The 5782-nt window shown below is 42.2% G+C and overlaps 1 non-coding gene across 1 annotated transcript; it reads left to right on the top strand.

Moving 5' to 3' along the window:
• Positions 1–450: 450 nt before the first annotated feature.
• On the top strand, positions 451–522 carry trnaq-cug (transfer RNA glutamine (anticodon CUG)). The gene has a single exon. It is a non-coding gene; the product is annotated as a tRNA-Gln (tRNA).
• The last annotated feature ends 5260 nt before the right edge of the window (positions 523–5782 follow it).

Raw genomic sequence — 5782 nt, 5'->3', positions numbered from 1 at the left:
ATCTACCAAGACAGTTCCTTTTCAACAAAGAATGATTGCTGATCACTCATGTTTCCTGATTTCATCACAGACACAAACAATGATCGCTGATCACTCATGTTTCCTGAATTCATCACAGACACAAAGAACGGTTTCTGATCACTCGTACTCTTTCTCACACTGTTCCATATCAGTATGTAACACCTTGTAATTTTTCTTCTTATGAAACAAAGCCCACGTGCTTCCCTCCTCCCTTTTTAGAGGGCTTGTCTAATTTTGTGGGTAGGGCAAATCCAAATAAAAAGAGCAGAAGTGCATACAGATAATTAGTGTATTGAGATTGTTGTGAAGGATCTGTACTGCACTCCTCGCGAGAAAAGACTTAATATTCTGTCTCACTTGTGGTCTGTTTGCTGTTGCTCTTCTCTTAATAGTTATTCAGTCATCAAAATAAACTTGACACATTGCCAGGGTTCTATGGTGTAATGGTGAGCACTCTGGACTCTGAATCCAGCGATCTGAGTTCAAGTCTCGGTGGGACCTCAAATAATTTGTCATTTAGCTGGGAAAAATTTGCAAATGGCAGCAGCTTGTGTGCTGCCCCATGAATTTGCATGCTTCCCCACACCTGAGGGTTCCATGAGCGCTCTAGATCTCAGTTTTAGTCCCGGTTGGACCTCAAATATTTGGTCATATACATATCCGTTGTATGCAAAAGTTTGGGCACCCCAATCAACTTCAACATTTTCTTTATAAATTCAGGCTTCTCAAAATGCTTTGGACGTCACAGCAGTTTCCATAGCGTAGTGGTCATCATGTTCTTCTAAGACGCGAAACGCCCCCTGTTTGAGACTGGGTGGAAACAACATTTTCTAAATCTATTTGTCAGTGTTGTCTGCTTTGCAAAGTGGGCCAGGGACACCTTGGCAAACAGGAGCCAGAAGCTTTCTGAGTCAGCAACAGCCAGGTGTGCGACACTCCGCTACAATGCTCCCCTGACCACGTGTAGGCCGAAACCAGCCTCTAATTTGTGTTTCCATTTTTTTTCCTTCAACTGTCAAGCCAACACTTTCCTTCTTGGCTTGGCCAGCTGCCTGCAGACCCACTTCAGAACTACCTCCAGTTCATCCATACAAGAAGACATTCAGTGAGTGCAATTTATCAGGGTACAAACTACTGGAGCTTAAACTGTTGGTTCATGGTCACCCCTTATGAACGTTAAAATCATTTCATGCCCATATCGCTTATTTCGAGTTGCTTATATTGTTCATCTTGTCATTCGATGATATTCTCGTTCTTTGCTATTCTTTCGCAATCACTCAATCTGTCAACCAATCAATCTGTCAATATGGCAATCAATCAGTCAATCAATCTGTCAATCAATCTGTCAATCAACCAATCAATCAAATAATGTTTGCATGCTGTGATTGTGAGCACTCTGAATCTAGCAATCCAAGTTCAAGTCTTGGTGGAACTTCCAATTTGTTGTCATTTACATGGAACAAACATTTGAAAATTCCATTCAGTACTTTGTGTACAGTCCTATGAGTGTGTAAGCCCTGCCTCCTCTACTTTTGTCAATTTCGTAAAATGAGCGCCTTGTGCTCAGAAAAATGATGCTCCTCCTTCAGTCATTGTGTTGGAAAAATATATATATATGTTATCATGCGTTCTCTAATCAATGCTTTACCCCAATAGTACTGCAAGGGATGCTTGCTGTTTGGCCTTGCTGTTTTTACGATGTACCACAGAAGAGAGATTACAGCTGGGTCAGACAGGACGCAGCTGGCAACTCAGTGACACAGCAAAATGAAGACATCTACCAAGACAGTTCCTTTTCAACAAAGAATGATTGCTGATCACTCATGTTTCCTGATTTCATCACAGACACAAACAATGATCGCTGATCACTCATGTTTCCTGAATTCATCACAGACACAAAGAATGGTTGCTGATCACTCGTACTCTTTCTCACACTGTTCCATATCAGTATGTAACACCTTGTAATTTTTCTTCTTACGAAACAAAGCCCACGTGCTTCCCTCCTCCCCTTTTAGAGGGCTTGTCTCATTTTGTGGGTAGGGCAAATCCAAATAAAAAGAGCAGGAGTGCATACAGATAATTAGTGTAGTGAGATTGTTGTGAAGGATCTGTACTGCACTCCTCGCGAGAAAAGACTTAATATTCTGTCTCACTTGTGGTCTGTTTGCTGTTGCTCTTCTCTTAATAGTTATTCAGTCATCAAAATAAACTTGACACATTGCCAGGGTTCTATGGTGTAATGGTGAGCACTGGACTCTGAATCCAGCAATCTGAGTTCAAGTCTCGGTGGGACCTCAAATAATTTGTCATTTAGCTGGGAAAAATTTGCAGATGGCAGCAGCTTGTGTGCTGCCCCATGAATTTGCATGCTTCCCCACACCTGAGGGTTCCATGAGCGCTCTAGATCTCAGTTTTAGTCCCGGTTGGACCTCAAATATTTGGTCATATACATATCCGTTGTATGCAAAAGTTTGGGCACCCCAATCAACTTCAACATTTTCTTTATAAATTCAGGCTTCTCAAAATGCTTTGGACGTCACAGCAGTTTCCATAGCGTAGTGGTCATCATGTTCTTCTAAGACGCGAAACGCCCCCTGTTTGAGACTGGGTGGAAACAACATTTTCTAAATCTATTTGTCAGTGTTGTCTGCTTTGCAAAGTGGGCCAGGGACACCTTGGCAAACAGGAGCCAGAAGCTTTCTGAGTCAGCAACAGCCAGGTGTGCGACACTCCGCTACAATGCTCCCCTGACCACGTGTAGGCCGAAACCAGCCTCTAATTTGTGTTTCCATTTTTTTTCCTTCAACTGTCAAGCCAACACTTTCCTTCTTGGCTTGGCCAGCTGCCTGCAGACCCACTTCAGAACTACCTCCAGTTCATCCATACAAGAAGACATTCAGTGAGTGCAATTTATCAGGGTACAAACTACTGGAGCTTAAACTGTTGGTTCATGGTCACCCCTTATGAACGTTAAAATCATTTCATGCCCATATCGCTTATTTCGAGTTGCTTATATTGTTCATCTTGTCATTCGATGATATTCTCGTTCTTTGCTATTCTTTCGCAATCACTCAATCTGTCAACCAATCAATCTGTCAATATGGCAATCAATCAGTCAATCAATCTGTCAATCAATCTGTCAATCAACCAATCAATCAAATAATGTTTGCATGCTGTGATTGTGAGCACTCTGAATCTAGCAATCCAAGTTCAAGTCTTGGTGGAACTTCCAATTTGTTGTCATTTACATGGAACAAACATTTGAAAATTCCATTCAGTACTTTGTGTACAGTCCTATGAGTGTGTAAGCCCTGCCTCCTCTACTTTTGTCAATTTCGTAAAATGAGCGCCTTGTGCTCAGAAAAATGATGCTCCTCCTTCAGTCATTGTGTTGGAAAAATATATATATATGTTATCATGCGTTCTCTAATCAATGCTTTACCCCAATAGTACTGCAAGAGATGCTTGCTGTTTGGCCTTGCTGTTTTTATGATGTACCACAGAAGAGAGATTACAGCTGGGTCAGACAGGACGCAGCTGGCAACTCAGTGACACAGCAAAATGAAGACATCTACCAAGACAGTTCCTTTTCAACAAAGAATGATTGCTGATCACTCATGTTTCCTGAATTCATCACAGACACAAAGAATGGTTGCTGATCACTCGTACTCTTTCTCACACTGTTCCATATCAGTATGTAACACCTTGTAATTTTTCTTCTTACGAAACAAAGCCCACGTGCTTCCCTCCTCCCCTTTTAGAGGGCTTGTCTCATTTTGTGGGTAGGGCAAATCCAAATAAAAAGAGCAGGAGTGCATACAGATAATTAGTGTAGTGAGATTGTTGTGAAGGATCTGTACTGCACTCCTCGCGAGAAAAGACTTAATATTCTGTCTCACTTGTGGTCTGTTTGCTGTTGCTCTTCTCTTAATAGTTATTCAGTCATCAAAATAAACTTGACACATTGCCAGGGTTCTATGGTGTAATGGTGAGCACTGGACTCTGAATCCAGCAATCTGAGTTCAAGTCTCGGTGGGACCTCAAATAATTTGTCATTTAGCTGGGAAAAATTTGCAGATGGCAGCAGCTTGTGTGCTGCCCCATGAATTTGCATGCTTCCCCACACCTGAAGGTTCCATGAGCGCTCTAGACTCTGAATCCAGTGATCTCAGTTCTGGTCTCGGTTGGACCTCAAATATTTTGTCATATGCAAGAGTTTGGGCACCCCTAATCAATTTCAAGATTTTCTCTATAAATCCTTGGCTATTCGGATCAGCAATTTCAGTTAAATAGATCATATAGCAGACAGACACAGTGATATTTGAGAAGTGAAATGAAGTTTATAGTAGTTACAGATTTGTCAAGAAGAATGGACCATTATACCTTCAACCAGAATCCACACTCTCATTGGAAGCCATAGGAAGTGTTTATAGCAGTGGTTCTTAACCTTGTTGGAGGTACCGAATCCCACCAGTTCCATATGCGCAATCACCGAACCCCTCGTTAGTGAAAAAAAATACATGTGTTTTTTCAAATTCAAGACATAGATGTTTTCTTACTGGCACACAAAATGAGCCGTGCATGAACATCACCTTGTTCACAGAATAAAACCAACACAATGCATGAATTCACAAGAAATGACATACCAGCAAATCAGTGTGACATCTGCTTTTGCCTTTGCGAGACCAGTTCAGATATGCGGATATATAAATCAGGTGTGTTCGGACCTCTCCAGCGGAGGCTCTGCTGAACCCCTGAAACCGACTCACCGAACCCCCAGGGTTCGACCAAACCCAGGTTAAGAACCACTCGTCTAGAGGCTGTTATTTCTGCAAAACGAGTATCTACTAAATTTATGTACCTGCCTTCTTTTGTTGAAATAATAATTGCACATTGTCAGCAAATCCAATAAACTTCATTTCACTTCTCAAATATCACTGCCGCCATCCACCGTCTATGGATTCGGGCTAGCGCCCAAGATTAAATTGGGCTAGTTGATCAACAGCAATGTTTTAAAGAAGGGCTCGTCTGGGAGTTAAATCCAGGACCTCCCACACCCAAAGCGAGAATCATACCCCTAGACCAACGAGCCAAAACGAGACCTGGCAGACCATGACCACAAGGAATTTCGGTTTCTTTGTGTGTCTTGACATATGAAGGGATTGACAATAAAGCTGACTTTTGACTTTTTTTGACATGTTACATTCCGTGTAACGTTGGCCTGTCAAACACTCCACATAATGATAGACAACAGTGTTTGCAAGAAGAGCTCGTCCGGGAGCTAAACCCGGGCAATCATGCACCCTAAGCAAGAATCATGCAAGATTCATTCCCCCGTACCAATGAGCCCCATAGTAGACGAGCTGACCCCGTTACATTCCGATTGGTAGCCCATGTGACATGGACCTGAAGACTGAATGTGTCTTAATTAATGGAATAAATGGAATCTGGTTGGCCTAAGGCTCCTAATTCCCTAACTTCAACCCCTAACGCTAACTCTAAAACTGTAACAATAACCAAACCCTAATAATTAACCCCTTACCTGCTAACTCGCTAACGGTAACCCCCTCACCTTTAACCCTAACCTCTGATGCTCCCCCTAAAGGTAGTGCCCTCTAAACCTGAAGGCAGGCATATACATATGAACCAGACCAGCAGATTGCCCCATTTCAGTACTGTTTTAGAAAAGTTTACAGATGGTTAATATCCACATAATAGTTATGCACGCATGTGTTCTGTGAGCGTTCCCCTTTCTGCCTCT

This window comes from Syngnathus typhle, linkage group LG18 (genome assembly GCF_033458585.1).
Source record: "Syngnathus typhle isolate RoL2023-S1 ecotype Sweden linkage group LG18, RoL_Styp_1.0, whole genome shotgun sequence".
Classification (NCBI taxonomy): Eukaryota; Metazoa; Chordata; class Actinopteri; order Syngnathiformes; family Syngnathidae; genus Syngnathus; species Syngnathus typhle.
Note: the sequence above shows the minus strand (reverse complement) of the source record. Positions and strands in the feature narration are given on the sequence as shown.